The sequence below is a fragment of the Fistularia commersonii genome, chromosome 24 (assembly GCF_037954325.1).
Source record: "Fistularia commersonii isolate RoL2024-O1a breed Wild chromosome 24, RoL_Fcom_v1.0, whole genome shotgun sequence".
Classification (NCBI taxonomy): Eukaryota; Metazoa; Chordata; class Actinopteri; order Syngnathiformes; family Fistulariidae; genus Fistularia; species Fistularia commersonii.
In genome coordinates this window covers 9,482,587-9,508,138 of record NC_141307.1, presented here as the reverse complement: position 1 = coordinate 9,508,138, position 25,552 = coordinate 9,482,587, and the positions used below count along the sequence as shown (strand labels likewise).

The 25,552-nt window shown below is 47.0% G+C and overlaps 5 non-coding genes across 5 annotated transcripts; all 5 read left to right on the top strand.

Annotated features, from left to right (window-relative positions):
• The first annotated feature begins 3,194 nt into the window (after nt 1-3,194).
• LOC147220351 (U2 spliceosomal RNA) lies at nt 3,195-3,385 on the top strand. Its single transcript, XR_015108135.1, has one exon. It is a non-coding gene; the product is annotated as a U2 spliceosomal RNA (small nuclear RNA).
• Nucleotides 3,386-4,022: 637 nt separating this feature from the next.
• LOC147220350 (U1 spliceosomal RNA) lies at nt 4,023-4,186 on the top strand. The gene has a single exon (XR_015108214.1). It is a non-coding gene; the product is annotated as a U1 spliceosomal RNA (small nuclear RNA).
• Nucleotides 4,187-5,366: 1,180 nt separating this feature from the next.
• On the top strand, nt 5,367-5,485 carry LOC147220349 (5S ribosomal RNA). The gene has a single exon (XR_015108645.1). It is a non-coding gene; the product is annotated as a 5S ribosomal RNA (ribosomal RNA).
• Nucleotides 5,486-7,338: 1,853 nt separating this feature from the next.
• On the top strand, nt 7,339-7,529 carry LOC147220348 (U2 spliceosomal RNA). Its single transcript, XR_015108188.1, has one exon. It is a non-coding gene; the product is annotated as a U2 spliceosomal RNA (small nuclear RNA).
• Nucleotides 7,530-8,520: 991 nt separating this feature from the next.
• On the top strand, nt 8,521-8,639 carry LOC147220347 (5S ribosomal RNA). Its single transcript, XR_015108630.1, has one exon. It is a non-coding gene; the product is annotated as a 5S ribosomal RNA (ribosomal RNA).
• Nucleotides 8,640-25,552: the final 16,913 nt, after the last annotated feature.

Sequence of the window (25,552 nt, the reverse complement as noted above, 5' to 3'; positions counted from 1 at the left end):
TAAGAACAACTTTATTTATCCCAAAGGAAATTGTTGTGCCAGAGTTTCAAGTAAAACATAACAATAATAAATAATAGTCGGAAGGAGGGAGAATAAGAAATACAAATAAAACCATAAAGTGTCAAAGACAAGGCTATAAAGTGTTTTAAGGTCTTAAAAAGTACGAAGATTTGAATATCCCCTTCGGCTGAAGGGTTTGCCTACCCTTGATGTATTCACAGGGTTTTTACACACTGTTGCTGGTAGTTTGGCCCATTCCTCCATGCAGACCTCTTACCTCTTGTAGATCCTGCCTACAAAGCCACTCCTTCATTGCCCGGGCGGTGTGTTTGGGATCATTGTCATACTGAAACCCAGCCACGTTTCATCTTCAATGCTCCTGCAAATGGAAGGAGATTTTCACTCCAAATCTCAAAATCCATGGCCGCATTAATTCTTTCCTTTCAGCCTCTCTGATCAGTCGTTTGGTCCCTTTGTAGAAAAACAGCCCCAAAGCAATGCTTCACACTGGCAATGGTGTTATTTTGAATGTGATTCAGCATTCCTTCCCCCAGCTACGACACACTTAGCTTTTACTAAAAAGTTGTATTTTGGTTTCATCTGACCATAGGACATTCATAGTCCTCTTTTGGATCATCCAAATGCCCTCCAGTAAATTTAGATGACGCGATGGGACACATGCTATCTCAGTAGAGGGACACATCTGGCACTTCAGGGTTTGAGTACCTGGCGGCGTAGTGTGTTACTGATGGTAGCCTTTATTACTTTGGTCCCAGCTCTCTGCAGCTTATTCTCTAGGTCCCCCTGTGGGCGTCTCATCATTTTGAGCCCTCGGGGTGAGCTCTTGTGTGGAGCCCAAGATGGAGGGAGATTATCAGTGGTCTTGTATGTCTTCCATTTTCTAATAATTTCTCTCACAGTTGATGTCTTCACACCAAGCTGCTTTCCTAGTCCAGATTCAGTCTTCCCAGCCTGGTGCCGGTTTACATTTTTGTTTATGGTGTCCTTAGACAGCTCTTTGGTCTTGGCCTGATTGAGTTTGGAGTGTGACGGTTTGAGGTTGTGGACAGGTGTCTTCTATCCTGGTAACCAGTTCAAACAGGTGCCATTAATACAGGTAAGGTGTGGAGAACAGAGGGGCATCTTAAAAAAGAAGTTACAGGTCTGTGGGAGCTCTGTGATATCTTGTTTATTGGTAACCAAATACTTATTTTACTGAAGAATTTACCAGTTAATTTATTAAAGATCTTTAACCCCAGCACTGTCTCTCATAGTTGAATAGCAACAGAGGGTCAAATGTGCAAAGCCAAAAATGCCTCGGATTGGGACAAAGCGGGGATAAAAAATGGATGAACTTTTCCTTGTTTTATTCATTATGAACATTTTCCATCAGCCGTGTTACAGGCACTGCTTTTCCAGGACATATTTGCAAATGTTAACAGTATGTATCTAATTAAAAGTTAAAAAAAAAAGGTTAATGTGTAAATATCTCGTTACAATGTGAACACCTGCAGTTTACAGACAAGTGCAGCTTATGTGTTTGTGTTTTTACCCGCTGTGGTTTATATTCAGATGAGCTCCAGATGTCCAGATGTCACTTTCTAGGACTTTCAAGTTGCACAACAGTGCTCATTATCACGGCATCTCCTCTGGTCCTGCTCACTCTAGGTGAACAGCAGGGGGTCCAGGGCGGGCCGGTGTTGGATCTCAGGTAAGACAGAACAACAAGGTGCTCAGAGGACGTCAGTCACTCCTACAGAGCCAGGATGGGAGATCTGTACCCAGGGTCCTGTGGTTCTTTGTTTTCCTGCAGACGGGGATGATGTTGGAGGTCTTGGAGCAGACCGGCGCACAGAAGGAGACTCCTGGGCTGCTGGGTGACTGGACTTGGACCTGATTCATCAACAGTGTGTCAGAACTTCTCTCCATTCAGTGCATTTAAAAACCTCTGCATGTCATCGATGGTGGTCTGGCATCAGCTAAGCCACAGAATGCCAGTATAAGAGTACAGAGAAGCGGGACTCGGGATGAAAGTGTCCACGGAGGGGATTCCACAGGTCCCACATCTCTTTTCTTAATTCATAATTTAAAGTACAGTTAATTCATATGGTTAGAATTAGAATTAATTCATATAGTTTGAAGTAGAATTAATTTAAATAGTTCGAAGTAGAATTGAACCGAAGAGTTTATGACCGTTTATGTCGGTCACTGAAGGCTCCGGGGTTCCACGATGTGTTTCTGGTCAAGAGCGCTGTCCAGCCCCGCGACGTAAGTTCACTTTTACAGAGAATAGTGACGATTTCTCGACCTACAACCGAATTGACCGTGTTTATAACAACCGCGAAGCAACTCCCGGTGATTTTTGACGGTAATTTAGGTCCTTTCGGCCGAGAAATCTCGACGACGTCACAGATTTCGTGAGCTGAGGTAAGGCTAACTAAGCCGCTCCGCTAGCCAAACAGACTAGCTCGCGGCCTTCCGCCATCTTGCCTCGGAGCGCGTCGGTAATTGAATGTTGGCGACTCAAACGACAACGAAAAAGCGGTGGTCTAACCGAGCGCGATCGGCTCCGTCCAGACCAGCAGTCGTCGTAACAGCCGGTATTAGCCGGTGTGGGGCGGGGTTAGCGTTCAAGGCCGTCGAAGGCTGTTTGGGGTGCCGGGGTCCAGTGGGTGTTCGCCACGGGACGAGATGATTTACCGTCGTGTTTAGAAATTGTTCTGCTGGTAGTGATGAAAACATGAATGTAATTAAATGTAAATGTGGATTTAAAACCATTTTACTGTTGTCTTGTGTTCGTGACGTTTTTTGATTTGTGTTTCCCGGCGATGAGCAACGAGTCTCTGTGAGAGCTGGTCGCAACGATGCGGTAACCAGACGGGTTCACAAGATGGCGCCCGTTTGCAGCCCAGTGTATCGTGAGCGGTGCAAACGTCCCGTTTCCACCTGTGTCTTTTCTCCTCACGGGCGACTTTTTGCCACATTCCAGGTGGATTTGAAGGGGACACGATTCCAAGAGTCTGGTTGTTGATGTCCTGGGTTTACTTTGATGCTTCGGCGTCCTGTCGGGGAGGCGTGCACCACGTGACCGGGCAAATGCGGAAGATGCTTCAGCCATGTTGTTTCTTGTATGAAGTCGTGAGTGAAGCTGACGGTGCGGGGGATGCGCTGGCGTCGAGCGAGGGCGCGGGGCTATCGCTTCTCAGCCTTTTGGCTAAGATCAAGTGTAGTATCTGTTCTTATCAGTTTAATATCTGATACGTCCCCTATCCGGGGACCAAATATTAAATTGATTTTTGGAACAGGGAGATGGAATAGGGGCTTGCTCCGTCCACTCCGCGCATCGACCCGGTATTGCAGTATCTCTGGGAACGGTGCACCCCCCGCTTTTGTGTCCGATGTCAAGGTTGCCATGTCCTCCAATAACGTCATACGTAACCAACATACACGGGATCCAGATCTTGTCTGTGCCCTGCGTGACCAGCGACACTGTCCCCGTTGTTTCTGCCGGTAGGGAGCAGTAGATAGCGACACATGAGCGTGTCTGCCTGAAACCCTGTCCCTACCATTCGCCCCGTGCAGCCCGATAAAATCCCACTATGGACCAGAACTGAGCCTAAATGGATCGCATTTGAAACGGATGGATTGCCCCCGATAGACTGTGTCAGACTGGGCTCAGGGGGAAGTTCTCCCGGCCGTAGAGCGGCAGAAACCCCTCGCGGCATCAGGAGGACGGACGGAACGTGTTCCGGTTGTCCTCTGACTTCTTCGTGAAAATTGAAGCGTCCGTGTCGTTTTCGGCGTCCCGGCCCGTCAGAACTCAGAGTTGACGGTCTTTTTGACGGAGTGTGTGTGTGTGTGCGTGTGTGCGCGTGTGCGCGTGTACGTGTGTGTGTGTGTGTGTGTGTGTGCGCGCGCGAGAGGGATCGCGTGTGAGCTCCCGGAAGAGTCCGCGTGGGTTCCCCCCCGACTGAGAACGGCGTGCGTGTGAAAGCGGTCCGTGCGCGGGACGCGTGCGACTCATACTTACCTGGCAGGGGAGATACCATGATCAAGAAGGTGGTTCACCCAGGGCGAGGCTCAGCCATTGCACTGCGGCTGTGCTGACCCCTGCGAATTCCCCAAATGTGGGAATCTTGACTGCATAATTTCTGGTAGTGGGGGACTGCGTCCGCGCTCTCCCCTGTCGTGCTGTTCAAGAGCAAGTCTGTGTCGCTGGAGGCCGGGTTCACTGTTTATGGTCGCGCGCGCCCACCCTCCCTTGCCGGGCTGTGACCCAACCAGGGAGTTGTCGTTGCACATGGCAGGTGCACCGCGAAAGCGTGGATTTACGATCGGGCCAGAAAACAATCCAGAGTGTCCCTGAAAGTCCCTGAAATGCTCCTGCTTCTTGATCTCCACTCCCTGTAGCCTCACCGTTCCACCCGAGTTCCTCTCATCCCCACACATGTATGCTGTCTTGCTGCGACTAACTTTCGTTCCTCTCCTTTCCAGAGCATACCCCCACCTCTCTATAGTTTCACCGAGACACTTTACAGTTTATAGTTTATTTTGATTTCTAATTCTGCCTTTTATTATTTATTACTGTTATATTTTCTGGAACTCTGGCACAACACTTTCCTTCGGGATTAATAAAGTTGTTCTTATCTTATCTTATCTTATCTTATCTTATCTTATCTCGACCTCCACCTGTTTTCTGCTCTCACTACAGATCACAACGGCATCTGCGAAGGTCACGGTCCGTGGAGATTCATGTCTACCCTCATCCGTCAGCCCGCCCGTGCGTCACCATTGCGAACAAGAAGGGGCTCAGGGCCTACCCCCGACGGAGTCCCGCTTCCACCTTGAACTTCTCTGGTCCCGTCTTACAGCACACCGCACGCACCACTGTCTCCCAGCTAGCATACATGTCCTGCACCAGTGTAACACACTTCTCTGCCGCTCCAGACTTCCTCATAGTATACCAGAGCTCCTCTCTTGGCAACCTATCGTACGACTTTTCTAGCTGTACAAAAAGGCAATGGGGCTCCCACGGGCCTTCTCTGTACTTCTCTATGAGCATTCTCGGCGCAAATACTGCATCTGTAGTACTCTTCCTTTTTCCATGTGTATTTTATTTATTTTTCTCTTTCTCTTGTCATTAACTGTCCCGCCGTGCATTCGAGTCCTGGTATGGCCTTTGCTAGCTCCCTCTTTACCTTAGTTAAAGAGTGTCTGATAATTTTTGGTTAGAGTAGCCTTGGGCGCCACTGGCTGTAATCATGGAGACTAAATAGAAGGAGCTCCTGACAGATGTGGAAATGACTGGACGTGGAAAAGACGGAGGACGGCTGCTTATAAAATGCCCTTCCGCGTAGGCTAGTCTCGTCTACGGCCATACCACCCTGAACACGCCCGATCTCGTCTGATCTCGGAAGCCAAGCAGCGTCGGGCCTGGTTAGTACTTGGATGGGAGACTGCCTGGGAATACCAGGTGCCGTAAGCTTTTTTTATGTTCGTTCCCTCTGTCAACAGCAGGAGGTGCTGTCTCTCAAGAGCGCAGACATTTCACACACGGACACACGCCGCTCATTCCCTTGTGTCTGTCCCACCGGAGTCACCGTGAAGCCCGGCGCGACACGCGCTCAGTCATAGTTCCCCGCCTTACTTTCGGGTCACTTTCCGTTGTATCGCCGCCTCGGTCCATCGCTCGCCGCCTTTCTTGTCATCCCCGTACAGTATTTCTCCATGTGTGCTGAATTTCTTTTTCTCTCGTTTGTGCCTCTGGCTGTTGAATAATCCAGCCGCTGACCTCCGTACCGCTGGCTCTCCTAGACACTTCCATGCCTCCACATGTACGGTACGTCATCATGACCTACTGCCTTTGAACTCCTCATCCTCTTCGATGCCCTCCTCGCTTCTTTTTACACTTGTCTCTGCTCCTTTTGCGATCGCCAGTAATCAGCGCTTCTACCCTTGGCTCTCTTTCATTATTCTCCATTCATTCATCATATTCCTAGGAGTCTGCTTGTTGAAGTCCTGGGTTTACTTTGATGCTTTGGCGTCCTGTCGGGGGGCCGTGCACCACGTGACCGGGCAGATGCGGAAGATGCATCAGCCATGTTTTTTTTTTTGTAAAGCAGGAACATCGGCCTCCACGGGGACCTCTGTCTCCGGGGCGAGACGGAGGTCTTATCTTATCTTATCTTGACCTCCACCTGTGTTCTGCTCTCCCTGCAGATCACAACGGCATCTGCAAAGGTCACGGTCCGTGGAGATTCACGTCTACCCTCATCCGTCAGGCCGTCCGTCACCGTTGCGAACAAGAAGGGGCTCAGGGCCTATCCCCGACGGAGTCCCGCTTCCACCTTGAACTTCTCTGGTCCAGTCTTACAGCACACCGCACCACTGTCTCCCAGCTAGCATACATGTCCTGCACCAGTGTAACACACTTCTCTGCCGCTCCAGACTTCCTCATAGGATACCAGAGCTCCTCTCTTGGCAACCTGTCGTAGGCCTTTTCTAGGTGTACAAAAAGGCAATGCGGCTCTCGCCGGCCCCCTCTGTACTTGTCTATGAGCATTCTGGGCGCCAATACTGCATCTGTGGTACTCGTCCTTTTTTCCATGTGTATTTTATTTATTTTTCTCTTTCTCTTGTCATGAACTGTCCCCGCGTGCATACCAGTCCTGATATGGCCTTTGGCAGCTCCCCCTTTACCTTAGGCTGCAGCCGAAGGTAAAGAGTGTCTGATGATTTTCGGTTCGCCGCCTTTCTTGTCATCCCTGTACAGTGTTTCTCCATGTGCGCTGTATTTCTTTTTCTCTCGTTTGTGTCTCTCGCTGTTGAATAATCCAGCCGCTGACCTCCGTACCGCTGGCTCTCCTAGACACTTCCATGCCTCCACCTGTACGCTACGTCATCGGGACCCACTGCCTTTGAACTCCTCATCCTCTTCGATGCCCCCCTCGCTTCTTTTTACGCTGGTCTCTGCTCCTTTGCGGTCGCCAGTAGTCACCGCTTCTACCCCTGGCTCTCTTTCATTTTTCCCCATTCATTCATCAGGTTCCGAGGAGTCTGCTTGTTGAAGTCCTGGGTTTACTTTGATGCTCCGGCGTCCTGTCGGGGGGCCGCGCGCCACGTGAGCGGGCAGATGCGGAATATGCATCAGCCATGTTGTTTCTTGTAAAGCAGGAACGTCGGCCTCCACCGGGACCTCCATCTCCGGGGCGATGGGGGCGATGCGCCGTCGCTCCGGGCCGAGCGGCGGAGACGGCGTGGGGGTTTATTTGTGAATGAAGTCGTGAGTGAAGCTGACGGTGTGGGGAATGCGTTGGTGTCGAGCGAGGGCGCGGGGCTATCGCTCCTCGGCCTTTTGGCTAAGATCAAGTGTAGTATCTGTTTTTATCAGTTTAACATCTGGTACGTCCCCTATCCTTGGACCTAATATTAAATTGATTTTTGGAACAGGGAGATGGAATAGGGGCTTGCTCCGTCCACTCCGCGCATCGACCTGGTATTGCAGTATCTCTGGGAACCGTGCACCCCCCGCTTTTGTGTCCGGTGTCAAGGTTGCCGTGTCCTCCAACAACGTCATACGTAACCAACATACATGGGATCCAGATCTTGTCTGTGCCCTGCGTGACCAGCGACACTGTCCCCGTTGTTTCTGCCGGTAGGGAGCGGTAGATAGCGACACACGAGCGTGTCTGCCTGAAACCCTGTCCCTACCATTCGCCCCGTGCAGCCCAATAAAATCCCACTATGGACCAGAACTGAGCTTAAATGAATCGCATTTGAAACGGATGGATTGCCCCCGATAGACTGTGTCAGACTGGGCTCAGGGGGAAGTTCTCCCGGTCGTAGAGCGGCAGAAACCCCTGGCAGCATCAGGAGGACGGACGGAACGTGTTCCGGTTGTCCTCTGACTTCTTCGTGAAAATTGAAGCGTCCGTGTCGTTTTCGGCGTCCCGGCCCGTCAGAACTCAGAGTTGACGTTTTTTTGACGGAGTGTGTGTGTGTGAGAGATTCACGCAGGGCGGTGTGTGTGTGTGTGCGAGACGGATGGTGTTTGAGCTCCCGGATCCTGCAGTATTTGTGAAGAGTCCGCGTGGGTTCCCCCCCCCGATTGAGTACGCGGTGCATACCCCCACTTCTCTAGATTGACCTCCACCTGTTTTCTGCTCTCACTACAGATCACAACGGCATCCGTAAAGGTCACGGTCCGTGGAGATTCATGTCTACCCTCATCCGTCAGCCCGTCCGTCACCATTGCGACCAAGAAGGGGCTCAGGGCCTATCCCCGACGGAGTCCCGCTTCCACCTTGAACTTTTATGCTATGGCCTTTGCTAGCTCCCTTTTTACCTTAGGCTGTAGCCTAAGGAGTGTCTGATGATTTTCGGTTTGAGTAGCCTTGGGCGCCACTGGCTGTAATCATGGAGACGCAATAGAAGGAGCTCCTGACAGATGTGGAAATGACTGGAGGTGGAAAAGACAGAGGACGGCTGCTTATAAAATGCCCTTCCGCGCGGGTCTCCCTTGTTTACGGCCATACCACCCTGAACACGCCCGATCTCGTCTGATCTCGGAAGCCAACCAGGGTCGGGCCTGGTTAGTACTTGGATGGGAGACCGCCTTGGAATACCAGGTGCCGTATGCTTTTTCATGTTCGTCCTCTCTGTCCCCAGCAGGGGGTGCTGTCTCTCAAGAGCGCCAACATTTCACACACGGACACCCGCGCTCATTCCCTTGTGTCTGTCCCACCGGAGTCACAGTGAAGCGCTCAGTCATAGTTCCTCGCCTTACCTTTCGGGTCACTTTCCGTTGTCTCGCCGTCTCTGTCTGTCGCTCGTCGCCTTTCTTGTCATCCCTGTACAGTATTTTTCCATGTGTGCTGAATTTCTTTTTCTTTTGAATCATCCAGTCGCTGACCTCCGTACCGCTGGCTCTCCTAGACACTTCCATGCCTCCACATGTACGGCATGTCATCAGGACCCACTGCCTTTGAACTCCTCATCCTCTTCGTTGCCTTCCTCGCTTCTTTTCTTAAGAATAAGAATAAGAATAAGAATAAGAACAACTTTATTAATCCCGAAGGAAATTGCAGTGCCAGAGTTACAGAAAATATAACAGTAACAAATCATAAAAGAAAGGCAGAATTAGAAATAAAAATAAACTATAAACTATAAAGTGTCTCAGTGAAACTATAAAGTGTCTTAGTAAGCAGTGATAAAACTATAAGTGTCTTAGTAACAAGTGAGGTAAGGAGTGCACAATAGTATGAAAGTAGGGAACATTGTAGTGTAGCTGTTACGAGATGAGATGAAATATTGCACAGTTTCTGAATATTGCACAGAAATGAGATATTGCACATTTTTGTTTGTTTTTAAGTTAAAGATAGGTTGTTATGGTTGCCGGCGGCTGAATGGAGAGGAGTTAAAAAGTCTGATCGCCTCAGGAGGAAAGACCTCCTGTGGCGTTCAGTGGAGCTCCTCGGTGGTATCAGTCTACGGCTGAAAGAGCTCTGACAGGACGTCAGTGTGGCATGCAGGGGGTGATGGATGTTGTCCATGATGCTGAGGAGCTTCTTCAGCATCCTCCTCTCTGACACCTGCACCACAGACTCCTGCTCCACGCCCAGGACAGATCCAGCTCTCCTGATGAGCTTGTTGAGTCTGTTAGCGTCAGCTGTCTTGAGCCTGCTGCCCCAGCACACAACAGCGTAGAAGATGACGCCGGACACCACCGAGTGGTAGAACATCTGCAGCATGGTCCTGCAGACATTGAAAGATCTGAGCCTCCTGAGGAAGAACAGGCGGCTCTGACCCTTTTTGAAGATGGCGTTGGTGTTAATAGTTGTAAAGTTGTAAATAGTTGACAAGTTGTAAATTACTTTGGAATTCTTTAAAGCTGGTGTTTGGTGTTGAAACATGCTGAATTTAATGTGATTCTCCACAATATATACTTCATATTTATTGAAATCCAGCCACAATTTAAAATAATAAAGTCATTTGGTCAGGAAGTGTTTATCTCACCAAGTCTAATGTTTTTGGCACAAGTTGAAAATGATTTTGGAAGTCTTTCAAGCTGGTGTCTGTTGCTGAAATATGCGTAACAGGACATGATTCTACACAATATAATTCATATTTACTTAAATCCAGCTGCAGCATTAAAGGATAAAGCCATTTGGTCAAAATTGTTTTTCTCATCAATTTGATGGTTTTTGACAAAAGTTGTAAATTTCTTAGGAATTCTTTAAAACCGGTTTTTGGTGCTGAAATATGCTGACTAGAATTTGAATCTACTGGATAGTTGTCAAATTTACTGTATTCCAACCACAGGATTAAAATATAAAGCAATATGGTCAACTAGTGTTTATCTCACCAAGTTGAAGGTTTTTGGCACAAGTTGTAAAGAACTCGAATTCTTTGAAACCGGTGTCTGGTGCTGAATTATGCTGAATATATGTAGTTCTACATAATATATGGAACATTTACTCAAATATAGAAGCATATTCAAAAGATAAAGCCAGCTGGACATAAAGTGTTTACCTCACCAAGTTGAAGGTTTTTGGGTAAAAGCTGTAAATAACTGTAATTCTTTAAAGCTGGTGTCTGTTGCTGAAATATTACTGAACTGGACGTGAATTTATAGTATATATGTCACATTTACTGAAATCCAGCCGCAAGTTAAAAAGATAAAGCCCTTTGGTCATTTTTTTTTTTTTTTTTTATCCCACCAAGTTGAAGCTTTTTGGAACAACTTTTAAATAAAAAGGGGAATTTTTTTAAATTGTGACCTTTGCAGAAATATGTTGAATAGGACGTGATCCTACATAATATATGTCACATTTACTAATCTCCAGCCGCAGGTTTAGACGATAAAGCCCAATGGACACAGAGTATTTATCCCACCGAGTTGAAGGTTTTTGGCAAAAGTTGTATATAACTTTGTAATTCTTTAGAGTTAGTGTCCGGTACTTAGATAGGATGTGAATATACACTATATATGTCACATTTACTGAAATCTCGCTGCATGTTTAAGGGATAAAGCCATCGGGTTATATTTTCATCTTATCAAGTTGAAGCTTTTTGAATAAGTTTTAAGTAACAAGGGAATTCTTTAAAACTGGTGTCTGGTATTAAAATATGTCTAATATTACATGGTTCTTCAGAATATAGGTCAGGTTCACTTCAATCCAGACGCAGGTTTAAACTAGAGGGACTAAGGAGGGATCATTTGATCCCTAACCTTTGGAGACTACAGAGGGGTCATTTGATCCCCCTGCCATGGAATGTGGTCTGTCCAGTATGCTAATAATGTGGCAGCCCTCCTGCTGGGAGTTGAATGCAGTTTATCAGAGGAGCAGCTCTGGGAGGAGGGGGGAGAAAGAAGTGCGAATCAGTTTTACATGGATTTCACCTAATCAAGGGTAATTGTAACTTCATTGCTTCTGACTCTGATCTTTCTCTTGAAAGCTTGAATGTGCTTGTTTTTTTTTGGAAATATTCTGCATTGCTTGATGCTGGATAACCACTTCTTGTGCAGGCTTGATACAGCACATGGGTGTTCAGGGTTGCCATGTCGACCATGTTATGGAACACAGTGCCTGGCCATTTTCGTGTTCCTGCCCGCAGGCTGTACTCGCGCACCATCTGATCCAAGGCAACGACACCGGATTTTGTGGAATGTTACTGGGTGATGGTGCTTGGCTTTCTTTTGTGGCTGTCCTCAGTCTGAACCACACCGTGTATACTGCTCATAACGTAGACAGTCTTCTTCCAGCTGGCTGCATACACTGTCAGGGTGGTGTCAGTCGTTGAAAACACCTGAGTGCTGAACTCATTGCATTTCATCTCCTGAGCCGAAGGGGGAATATCTCTGCAAATCTTATTGAGTGGGCCAAGACGGGTAGTTTTCCCGGTGAGCAACTTTTTGCAAGTGAAATTGAGGTGAAAAAAGAGTCCGTTGTGACGGTTCTGCCGTGGTCCAGAAATGGTCTCATCAACTTCATTACCACACTCTCGGACAGTCTCTCCTCTTTGGGACGACCAGGTTCTTTGCCAACATATGGAAATACATTGCAGATATATTTAATGTCAAATCACAAGCCACCCAGAACTTGATGCCAAACTTATCTGGTTTTGTAGCAATATATTGAATCAAAGGACAACGTTTCTGATGGGCAAAGCTGTTCATCAATTGTGATGTGACGACCAGGTCTGTACAGTCATGGCCAAAAGTTTGGAGAATGACACAACAATAGAACCATCTGGCAAACACCTAAAAACCATGAAGGAACAGACATTGTGAAAGTGGCAATCTCAAAACTTTTGGCCATGACTGTAGAATGTGAAGACCAAGGCCTCAGCTACATTTCACACCTTGCATTGTACTCCCAGCAAGTGGCTGCCTGCCATTAGTGCCATATTAGAATAAAAGCAGGTGGTCATCAGAAGGAAACCCCAAGGCTCAGAAATCCCATATCAGTTTCGAGCTGGTAAAGGGCAGTGTTTCCTCAAAGCGTCTCCAAGTGCTTGTTTATGGGGGAATGTGGGTATTCTGTAAGTCTTTCCAAAGAGTGTGGTTCAGTCCTGCTCTATATTTGTACAGCATCATGGAAACGCTGTGTTGGCATTTGGTGCTATACGAATAATCAAATTTGATTGGTCGTGACTTAACTGAGCAAGCTTTTGTGGCTCGTTGGTCTAGGGGTGTGATTCTCGCTTTGGGTGCGAGAGGTCCCGGGTTCAAATCCTGGAGGAGCCTGAGTCCTTCTAATGCTACATTCTGCTGTGTCATACGGACAGATCCGGTCTACTCATCGCACACACCTTGCATCCTTTGCTTCAGCAGCAATGTTCAACCATCATAGACTTTTCCACTCAATGATTACTTGCATAGAAGAAAAAACTCCCAAGTTTCAGCTTCACAAGGAGGACACCTTTGTAGTATTTGGTTCTCAGGACCACTTCAGCACCATCACACTTTGTCTCCATTCTTCAGGCATCTTCTCACCCTCTAAGATCCAGTTGAATAATCTAGTCAGAAAATCTACCGCTGCCTCTCCTAGACCCTTCCACACCTCCACGGGTGTCAGGACCAACAACTTTTCCACTCTTCATCCTCTTCAACGCCTTCCTCACTTCACTTTTAGTAATTTGTGCTACTTTGGGGCCTACAATAGTTCCCTCTTCTACCCTTGCCTCTCTTTCATTTTCCCCATTGATCAGCTCTTTAAAGTACTCTTTCCATCTTCCCATCACTCTTCTAGCATCTCTCAATACATTTCCCTCTCTGTCCTTAATCACCCGTACCTGTTGTACATCCTTTCCATATTTATCTCTCTGTTTCGCCAACCTGTATAGATCATTCTCACCCTCCTTACTGTCCAACCGAGCATACAAGTCATCGTACGCCCTTTGTTTTGCCTTTGCTACCTCTATCTTTACCTTTCGCCGCATCTCCCTGAACTCTTGTTTGTTCTCTTCAGTCCTCTCAGTATCCCACTTCTTCTTCGCTAACCGTTTTCTTTGTGTATACTCCTGCACTTCCTCATTCCACCACCAAGTCTCCTTATCTACTTTTCTTCCAGATGACACACCAAGTACTCTCCTATCTGTCTCCCTGATAACACTAGCTGTAGTTGCCCAATCATCTGGAAGCTCACCGTGACTACCCAGAACCTTTCTCAACTCCTCCCTGAAAACCATGCAACACTCGTCCCTTTTCAGCTCCCACCACTTTGTCCTCCACTCTGCCTTTGTTCTCTTCATCTTCCTTGACACTAGGAGTCATCCTACAAACCACCATCCTATGCTGTCTGGCAACACTCTCACCTACAACTGCTTTGCAGTCACTGATCTCTTTCACGTTACCTCGTCTATACAAGATGTAGTCTAGCTGCGTGCTCCTACCTCCGCTCTTATAAGTTACCCTATGTTCCTTTTTTTCTGGAAAAAGGTGTTCACTACAGCCATTCCCATCCTTTTTGCAAAATCTACTACCATCTGTCCCTCTGCATTCCTATCCTAGATACCTAATCTGCCCATCACTTCTTCATCCCCTCTATTGCCTTCACCAACATGTCCGTTGACGTCTGCACCAATTACCACTCTCTCATTTCTGGGAATATTCTGCATCACTTCATCCAACTCATTCCAGAACTTCTCCTTCTCTTCAGATTCACATCCCACCTGCGGGGCATAGCCACTAACAACATTGAGCATCACACCTGCAATTTCCAATTTCAGACTCACAAGTCTGTCTGACATTATTTTCACCTCTTGGACGTTCCTTACAAACTCCTCCTTCAAGATAACTCCTACTCCATTTCTCTTCTTGTCAGTACCATAATAGTACAACTTAAAGCCTGCTCCTAAGCTTCTAGCCTTACTACCTTTCCACCTGGTCTCCTGGACACACAGCATATCCACCCTCCTTCTCTGCATCATGTCGACCAACTCTCTACCTTTTCCTGTCATAGTCCCAATATTCAAAGTCCCTACTCTCAGTCCCAGGCTCTTTCCTTTCCTCCTCTCTCTCTGCTTCCGAACACGCACTCTTCTTCTTGTTCTTGTTCTTCGACCCACAGTAGCCCAATTTTCATTAGTACCCTGTAGGTCCTCAGTACCAATGGCGGTCGTTGTTAACCCGGTCCGCGACCGAGCCGGAATGGTATAGTTTTGGTTGACTCGCATGTTTGGTTTAGGCAAAACTTTAACGCCGGATGCCCTTCCTGACGCAACCCTCTGCATTTACGCTTGGGACCAGCTCAGGGAGACACTGCTCCATGCCCCCCCGAAGGCAGGCTTGGAGAGACACGGGCCAGTGCCGCACTGAGGCTGCATTCCAATGCTGCTCCAAATCAACTCATAAAATCTATTAACCAAATAAATGTCAACTTTATCTGGAGGAACAGACCACACAATCTAAAAAAAAAATCACATTTGGCGAAAGAAACAAGTGAAGGAGAGCTGAAAGTGATAGATTTTGACTGCCTGGATGGGACATTGAAGGTGAACTGGTTGAAATCCTGGATCAAACATCATCATTCTTTCTGGTATTGTATTCCAAACTACTTATTCAACAAAGTCGGTGGCCTAAGTCTTCTGCTCATCTCTGACTTTGAAAATTTGACAGGAATCTTGTTGATATCAGAGTTCCATATACAAATTTTATTATACTGGAAAATGATATATATACACACACAATTTCTCACCACACAGTACAATAATTTGGATCAATAGACATGTACTGCATCACAACAAATCTCTATTTTACAAGGAATGGTTTGAGAAAAGTATATGGTCAATAATTGACTTGATGGATGACAATGGCAGTCTTCTAGACTATGAACAATTCTGTACTAAATCCAGATTTAACCCTCCCATATTAGAGTTCATAAAGTTACGAAACGCACTACCTCGACAATTTGTATTCCTGACCAAAAATATAATGCATACCAAACCATATAACCACAGTTACCCCAACTATAACTCCAGGGAATCTCAATTCTGGACAGAAAGTGCAGCAACTCCTTTATTAGGAAATGTTTCACCCCTGGATGTCAAAACAAAAATAATGTTTAATAAATTTGATAAGGAATCGATTGCCACGCTGCGAACTATGTATCTGACTCTACCCATACCCCCCCCAGGGTAAAAGGGACCCACTTCAAAATTATGAGTGACATCTACCCATCTAAGGAATTATTGAGGGTACTCTTTAATTTTGAAGATAATGTTTGTACATTTTGTGAAGATAACACTGACTGTCACGAACCGCTGGGGCGGACTCGGGCAGGGAACCACGCTTCGGGGCAGAGATGGGTTGAAAGCGCTTTTATTGGGGTTGAAATGGCGGAACGGGATGCAGACGGGATGGGTTGCAGACGGGACGGGATGCAGACGGGACTGCAGAGGCTGGGTCTCACCAGTGCGGGTTGCAGACGGGACTGCAGAGGCTGGGTCTCACCAGTACGGGATGCAGACGGGACTGCAGAGGCTGGGTCTCACCAGTGCGGGTTGCAGACGGGACGGGTTGCAGACGGGACTGCAGAGGCTGGGTCTCACCAGTACGGGATGCAGACGGGACTGCAGAGGCTGGGTCTCACCAGTGCGGGTTGCAGACAGGACGAGTTGCAGACTGGACAGGATACAGACTGGACGGGTGTGCAGACGGGACGGGTGTGCAGACGGGACTGCAGAGGCTGGGCCTCACCAGTACGGGTTGCAGACGGGACACGGGAGGGGACAGAGGCTACACCAGCCGACTTGGTCCGGTCGTAACGAGGGATGGGACAGAGGTTACACCTGGGGTCCGGTCTTAGCAAGGGATGGGGTCCTGGTCGTGGCAAGGGATGGGGGTCCTGGTCGTGGCAAGGGATGGGGGTCCTGGTCGTGGCAAGGGATGGGGGTCCTGGTCGTGGCAAGGGATGGGGGTCCTGGTCGTGGCAAGGGCTTCACAGTGGTCTGTGACAGCCACAATCCCCCAGCGCCAGGCAGAGCGTGCTGCTGCCCTTTATAGGGATCTTGATTAGCGGCATCTGCTGCAGCTGGTGCGGATTACAATGGGGATCAGGTGTGAACCCTGACAATACCCCCCCCTCAATGGGCGCCTCCTGGCGCCCCACGGAGCCGGCCTGGGTGGGTGGGTGTGGTTCCCCGAGTCCATGTTGGCCGGGGGATTCTGTCATGAACCACTGGGGCGGACTCGGGCAGGGAACCACGCTTCGGGGCAGAGATGGGTTGAAAGCGCTTTTATGGGGGTTGAAATGGCAGAACGGGATGCAGACGGGATGGGATGCAGGGTCTCGCCAGAACGGGTTGCAGATGGGGCTGGTTGCAGACCGGGCTGCGGACTGGACGGGTGTCCAGACGGGACTGCAGAGGCTGGGTCTCACCAGTACGGGTTGCAGACGGGACGGGTTGCAGACGGGACTGCAGAGGCTGGGCCTCACCAGTACGGGTTGCAGATGGGACGAGTTGCAGACTGGACGGGATGCAGACTGGACGGGTGTGCAGATGGGACGCAGGGGCTCACCGGGGCGGGTATGCAGACAGGAGGCAGACACCCAGACACACTTGGTCCGGTCGTAACGAGGGAGGGGACAGAGGTTACACCGGCCGACTTGGTCCGGTCGTAACGAGAGACGGGACAGAGGTTACACCTGGGGTCTGACACCACTGACCATATATTTTTCTTATGTGAAAAAGTACAGGGCTTTTGGGCTAAAACTCAAAAATGGGTTAAAGATAATTTTCCATCGTCACCACTTTCCTTCTCAAGAGATGATATAACATTTGGACTACTTTTAAGCAACAAAAGAGATGAACTCTGTGTCAATGTTATTTTAGGCCTGTCCAAGTTCATCATTCACAAAAACAGAATGCAAAAATGTTCCCCAAATTTTAATTTCTTCAAAAACGATTTTGAATTATATGAAAAAAAGTCTTAAAACTTATGGAAAAATCCAAAAACCAAAACATATACAGTTTGATGGCTGAGATTCCTTGTGAACCGCCAACTTAATGACATGTTATATTCCCCTTGCAAGTTTTTTTTTTTTTTTTCGTTTTAATCTTATTTGTCTATCTCTTTATTCAATTATTTCCTTTTAATTTCTTTTTTTTGTCTAGCATTATAAATTTCTCACAAACCGTGAACACTATTAACTTCTGATTACATCCAGAACGAATGTCCTTATGTCCTTTGCTTCCTCATCCCTGGTTGTTTCATTGACATTCAGTTCTACCTTGCCATGTTTATGTGTACATTTGTATAATTGCGTGTACTATTTATCTTCAATAAAAAAAAAAAAAAAATGAGAGGCTGAGAGAACTTCCTTGTCTCTCTCGCCCCCTCCCCCCTTAACGCCCCCCTCTTCTTCCTCACGGCGGCCGATGGGACGCGATTCTCGCCGTTGTCGTGGGAGTAGGGTAAAGGATTCCCCACGTCGGTGCGAGCGATGGGTTTCGAGGCGTATTGCATGTGTGTGTGGATGGGGGGGGTTGACAACCACCCCCTCCCTCCCCCAGCACAGCAACGACGTACTTCCCCAGCCTAAAATCCAAGTCGAAAGCAATTCAGTCTTGTTTTAAGACGGTGTGAGGGTGACAGCAATTGTCCAAGAAGCTTTCTTCGGTTATTTTTGAGGTTTCTCAATGTACTCCTAATGGGAGAGAAGGTAAAGCCCACAGTAAAGGCTACAGGCTTTGCCCTTGTCCGCGCTGCAAGGGACTTTACCCGGTTTTCGAGGGGACCTCCTGCGTAATGGTGTTGAATTGACCGTCTGCTAGGGTGGTTTGATTTTCTCCCTTGAAGCTTTGCCCACATGGGGTGTTCCCTGTTTGTGGGGTCCCCTGACTCTAGATGACCTTGAGCATTGCTGGCCCTCCATGGTGTTTGTCTCATTTGAATGTCTGCCCTATCACCTTTCAATGGTACTTTCACTGTTACCCATGGTCACCATGGTAGGCACAATCAGGGTTTTATTCTGGAGAGGGAGCCTGAGAAACGGCTACCACATCCAAGGAAGGCAGCAGGTGTTACCTACTCCCGACCCGGGGAGTTAGTGATGCAAAATAACAATACAGGACTCTTGAGGCCCTGTAATTGGAAAGAGTACACTTTAAATCCTTTGGCAAGGAACGATTGGAGGGCAAGTCTGGTGCCAGCAGCTGTGGTAATTCCAGCTCCAATAGTGTATCTTAGTTGCTGCAGTTAAAAAGCTCATAGTTGGATGTCGGGATTGAACTTATGGTATCTCCCCTCCTGACGTATGCGTGGCCCTGTCGAATATGACCTCGGATGAGACGACCCACTAAATTTAAGCATTAAGCGGAGGAAAAGAAACTAACCAGGGTTCCCTCAGTAGCAGCATGGAGGGCAGAGCCCTGTGCCAAATCCCTGCTGGACAGGCTGGTGCATGACATGTAGTGTATCGAAGTCTGCTCGCCCGGTGTGGCTCGGTGGCCTGAGTCCTTCTGATTGAGGCTCAGCCCGTGGACGGTATGAGGCCGGTAAGGGCTCCTGTTGCGCCGGGGTGCGGTCTTCTTGGAGTTGCGTTGCTCTGGAATGCATCCCAAAGCGGGTGGCAAACTCCATCTGAGGCTTAATACCGGCATGAGACCAATAGTTGACAAGTACCTTAAGGGATAGTTGAAAAGAACTTTGAAGAGAGAGTTCAAGAGGGTGTGAAACGGGTAGGGTCGGCGCAGTCCACCTGGGGGATTCAACTTGGTGGGCCAGGGTCAGCAACTTGGATCCCCTCATGGGATCTCTGCCTGGGTGGTGCCGGCCCACTGAGTGCGTTTCCTCCAAGGCTGGTGCGCCATGACCGGCTGTGGGTCGGCTTAGAAAGGCTTGGGACGAAGGTGGCATGTGGCCCAGGGGGCTTTACAGCTACCCCCTCCCGCCTGCACCTCGCTCCCGGGGTGGACTGTCCTTACTACGCCATGCCGTCAAAGGCAGGGAGTGGCCCACGTCTTCCCTGAGGCGCCAGGGGTCAGCAGCAATGTCGGCTACCCACGTGACCCGTCTCGAAACACGGACCAAGGAGTCTAGCGCACGTGCAAGTCAGAGGGTCAGTGACAAGCCCGTGGTGCAATGAAAAGATCAGGAGTACCAGGCCCCGCAGCGAGGAGCAGAAGCCTGGCCCACGATTCGCCCAAGTCCCCTGGATCAGGAGTACCAGGCCCCAGGGCGGAGGACTGGAGGAGCAGAGGAGAGCAGAAGCATGGCTCGCGATTCACCTGAGTCCCCCGGATTGGGAGTACCAGGACCAGGAGTGGAGGAGAGCAGAAACACATTCCGCGATTCGCCTAAGTCCCCTTGATCGCGAGTTTCAGGGCCCGGGGCGGAGGAGCGGAGGAGAGCAGAAGCATTGCCCGCGATTCGCCTGAGTCTGGCGGATCGGGAGTCCCAGGACCATGAGTGGAGGAGCGGAGGAGAGCTGAAGCTCGGCCCGTGATTCGCCTTAGTCCCCTTGATCGCGAGTGCCAGGGCCCGGGGCGGAGGAGTGGAGGAGCGGAGGAGAGCAGAAGCCCGGCCCGTGATTGGCCTAAGTCCCCCGGATCGCGAGTACCAGGACCAGGAGCGGAGGAGCTTTGTCATTTGATTGACTTCCTCACTCAGCCGCCAGTTCTGGGATATCCAGTTTTTGAACAGCCCTTCACGGTACACTGTGATGCTACGCAGGAGAGATTTCGGGCTGTGCTATAACAGCGACAGGGTGGAAAGCTGGTTGTGATTGCTTACGGATCAAGAACTCTGACTTTCTTTTTTTTTTTTGAACTTTTATTAGAACAGGTTCCTCAGCAGAGTCGCACACATTCTTACAAAACCTCATAACAAGATACACATTATACTATATTCTTTATAGGTCACTTATTTCCTCACTAGTGCGCGAAAAATAAAATAAAAAAAAATAAAAAAATAAAAAATAAAAAAAATAAAACACAAAAACAAACAAACAAAAAAAAAACATCTAACTCAGTCAAATAGAGATAATATCTTCAACTCTCCAAATATTTTTTAATGGGTGCCCATTTGTCAAGATATAGGTCTGTCTGAAGTCGTAAGTTTTTTCTGTTATGCGTTCCATGCAGTTTACATCCTTAAGTCTCTGACGCCACTGGTCCAGGGAAGGTGGGGGGGGTTTGAGCCAGTTTACTGTGATCATTTTATGTGCAATTAATAGAAGAACTCTAAGCGTAAACACCTGTTTTTTCCTTAGGCCGCTTGTTGATGCTGTACCCATAATAAATTGCTGTGGATCAATTGGTCTGTTTAATTTCAAAATCTCACTTATTTGTTTTTTTACCTCTTCCCAGAATTTCATCAGTTTAGGGCAGTCCCAAAAAATGTGGGAAAAGTCCCCCGTTATGCCACAGCCCCTCCAACACAGGGGAGAACAGTTATTATCATACAAAGCTATTATCAAGGGAGATTTAAAATACCTTATTCTTAACTTCCAGCTGAACTCCCTCCATGTTGGGCTGCTTAAACATTGTTGCCAGGGCAACCAAGAACTCTCCCGTTCTCCATCAGCAATCATGGCATTAGATTGCAGTTCCCACTTAGCTTTCACATCCAGTGTGTCTACTGAAGTGTCCATATGTATCCTGCCATATATATCTGATATTGTATTTTTAATGTTCATTTTGTTCTCAACTATCTCAGTCCAATATTGTTCAAAATTAGTTGAAGCTTCTTTAATATTGTCCCATTCTTTGTGTGTCATCAAATAATGTCGAATTTGAAAATATCAAAATAAATCCTTAGAATCAATGTCGTATTTTGCCTGAAGTTGTGAAAAAGCCCTCAGAGTTCTTCCTTCAAATAACTGATTTATTGTGATTAAACCTTTCCCTGCCCATCTAATGAAACCACCGTCCATCTTTGCTGGCAGAAAGTCACCTGCTGCTGTTATTTTTGCTGCCCTCGATAGAGCTAGAGGTAGATTCAGGAATCGTCTTGTCTTTTCCCAAACCTTAAGTGTATGGTTGACATATTCATTTTGTATCTTAAGTCCACGTCTTGCTTTTGAATTTAGAAAGGGGAGAGTTGAAAGCGAAACATTTTTATCTGAACCTTGCTCTATATGCACCCATCTTGTGTCCATATCTAGTTTTATCCATGAGACCATTTTTCCAAGTTGTGCTGCCAGGTAGTAACTTCTTAAGTGTGGCAAGGCCAATCCGCCCTTATCTCTGGGTGCACAGAGTATTTTCAATCTCACTCTGGGCCTCTTGTTCTGCCATATATATTTGGAAATGAGCTTATCCAGTAATGTAAAGGTAGATACAGGAACAGTGATAGGCAGAGCATTGAACAGAAACAGCATTCTAGGTAGGACATTCATCCTGATACTTTCTATCCTCCCAACTAAGGACAAAGGAAGCACCTCCCATCTTTCCATGTCATTTTTGATCTGAGAAATTAGTTTGCCATAATTTGCCTTATATAGCTGACTTGTGTCGTGTGTGAGAATGATTCCCAGGTATCTAAAGCCCCCTTTTGACCACTTGAATTTCACCTGTCCGTCCAAGCATGTCGGCCAGCATCCTGTTATCATCATTGCTTCTGATTTCCCCTCATTCACCTTGTACCCTGACACCTCCCCATAGTCCCTCAGGCATTGCATAAGGGCCGGTATAGATGACTGAGGGTTTCTTATAAACAAAAGAACGTCATCCGCGAACAACGAAATTTTGTGTATCTCCCCTTCTTCATCTACTATTACCTCGATCTGATCGTTTGTCCTTATCAATTCAGCAAGCGGTTCGATACACAATGTGAACAAAATAGGTGAGATTGGGTTCCCCTGCCTGACTCCTTTTTTAAGGTGGAAAAATTGGGAGCGGTACCCATTCACCCTGACCCTTGATATTGGGTCTTTATTCAGTGCTTCAATCCATTTATAAATGTCATATTAAATCCCATTTGTTCCATAGTAAATTTCAGATATGTCCAGTCCACTCTGTCGAACGCCTTCTCAGCATCTAGACTGAGAAGCATTGACGGGTGAACTGAATGTCTTGCCACTGATTGTACATTTAATGCTCTTCTAATATTTGCTCCTTGTCGACCTGGTATGAAACCGGTCTGGTCTGGATTAATCAATTTACCTAAATACTTCTGCATTCTATTTGCTAATATGGCACTAATAATCTTTACGTCATTCCCCAACAAACTGATTGGCCTATAGGCACCACAATCTAATGGATCTTTCCCCTCTTTGTGTATAACCGCTATTACTGCCTCAGACCAGGTCTTAGGTGGGTCAGATAGGTGGGTTTTCTCAGATAGGAGCTATTAATTCGTCCGCCTCAGATGCAGAGAGTTTTCTTAAATCAAGATTTTTGAATATATCTTCTAATTTCCTTTTGTCTTGTGTTTCTCCTGATGTATCATAAAGGTTTTTATAGTAAGTTTGGAATGCCTCAGCTATCTCCTCTGGGTGGGAGACCTCGGTCAGAGAGGAGGGGTGTTTTATCTTAGGGACAATACGGCTTGATTGTTGTTTCCTCAGTTGAAAGGCAAGTAGCCGGCTTGCCCTATTTCCCTTTTCATAGTACCTTTGGCTTGTATATCGAAGTGCTCCCTCTGCTTTTTGTGTGAGAAGTTCATCCAAGGAGGTTTTACTTTCTTGTATTTGTTTAAAGACATTTTTGTCCCTTGTCATTTTGTGTTCATGTACTAGTCTTTTTATGTCACTTTCCAGCTGTTTTTCCTTTTCCATTCTCTGTCGGTTTAATCTAATCGCAATTTCAATACATTTCCCTCTCAGCACCACCTTTGCCCCCTCCCAAAGAGTCGAGGGGGATACTGATCCATTATCATTAATTTTGAAGTACTCATCAATTGCTTTTTTTATGTTTTCCTTTATACTTGAATCTGTCAACAATAAAATATTTAGTCTCCAGTATTTGAAGTGCCAACCAAAGCCTAAATTTAATTTCATATATACAGGACCATGATCAGATAGGGTACCAGGTTCAATAACACATTCTCTGACTTTATATAAGCTTTGTTTTGAAATGCAAATCAAATCAATTCTTGGGTATGACCCATGTACCATGGACAGAAAGGTGAAATCTCTCGTGGTCGGGTTCTTAGCCCTCCAAACATCCACAAGTCCTAATTCTTCCAACATATGTTTTGCTGCCCTGGATTTCCTGCTAATGGGCCCATAATCATAAGGAGTTTTATCCAATTTTACATTTAAAACACAATTGAAATCTCCTCCTAAAATTATAGTACCTCTGGCTTCTCTTGCCATTACAGTTGCCACTTCTTTAAAGAAATTGGGGTCATCTTCATTAGGGGCATAGATATTCATGATAGTTAGCTCTACTCCACTCAAGGTTCCCATAATAAGTATATATCTCCCCGCTTTATCCTTCACTTCTCTCTGAATTGCAAAACTAATTGAATGACTAATTAAAATTGCTACTCCTCTTTCTGCTGTTTGAAGAAAAAGCATAGAATACCTGTGCAACCCAGTCTCTCCTCAATTTCTTATGTTCTACCTCATTTAAGTGAGTTTCCTGTAGTAACGCTATTGAGCAATTAAATTTCTTCAACTGAGTCAGCATTTTCTTTCTTTTTATAGGATTATTTAATCCTTTGACATTATAACTGACAATCCCTACCGCTGACATAAATCGGTATTTCCTATTTTCATTTTACTCTCCCCAGATTCACCTTTGCATAAAGTAACTATCCTTGCCCTCGTAGTAACAAAAATCACTTGTGCCGACCTAACCGACATGTCAAGGAAATAAGAACTCTTAAAACACAGAACAGAAAAAATAAAGTAAACATATGTGACTTCCAATAGTCCAGCTGAGTACAGAGATCTGTCCAGCTCCTGTTGTAATGCAGGCAGAGGGTTGGGATTTAAGATTCCCTCTGGGCAAAGTGCACTGAGTGCTGTCCAAACCACAGACCAAAGAAAAAAACAAAATCTTTGGTGAGGCGGTGATCCCAACACGGGTCTCATCGTAAAAAAATATTAATTGAAAATAATAGCAAAGTTAACTCTCCTCTCCTCTCAATAACTTTACAATATGATTCACTTAACTTCAGCATATTTGGCTGTTTAAACTATGAACAGTAATACACATAGAACTTTAAGATTGACAGTAATAACATTATCTAATTATTTTAACATTACCCGGGCACAGTACTCCTCATCATTTTAGTCCAGCAAAACAGCCCGCAGGTCTGCGGCGGACAGTGATGTGTCCTTTCTTTCTCTCTTCCCACCATCCTGTCTTGTATGTATCATGTATCTTTTGAGAGTTCCCATTCCAGTCTCTCTCTCTCGCGAACCTGCAACTCGATGCCCAGCTTCTTCAACGTTGGCACAGCATCCACCAGCGGAGGAAATGTTTTCACTCCCGACTCCAAGTTGATTCTCAGCTGCGCCGGATAGCGGCACATTGCCCGGATCTCCTTCTCCTTCAGCTGCTTGATCACTCCTCGGACCCGCGTTCTCTTCCTCTGTATTTCTGGAGAGTAATCCTGGTTAAAGTAAATTACTCCCTTTTGGAACTTCACTCGTTTTTGGGCCCATGCTTGTCGCAGCACTGCTTCCTTTACTGTATAATCCAGAAACCTCACGATAATGGAGCGCGGAGGCGCTGAACTCGCAGGCTTTAGCCCCAGTGATCTGTGTGCCCTCTCGATTTTTATATTTAGCTCGGACGGGAGTTGTAGCGCCGTCTCAATTAAGTTCCTCACAAAACCGATCATGCCACCTTTCTCACTTTCCTCGGGGACTTGATAAATTCTCAGATTGTTGCGGCGCATCCGGTTCTGTAGATCATCGCACATGTTCTTCAGGGCCGCCTCCCGTTTCAACAGGTGCCTCAGCATCCTCTCATGGCGCTGGCTTGTGTCCTCCACCTGGCATACCCTGGTCTCCGCTTCCTCAGTTCTCCGCTCTAGCTTCTCCATCCTTTGAATCAAGTCCGTGACCGACACCTCCAGTCTAGTTAATTGTTCCTTAGTGTCTGCAAATGCTTGCTTATTTTCTTTCCTCAACTCTTTCAATTCGCGAAG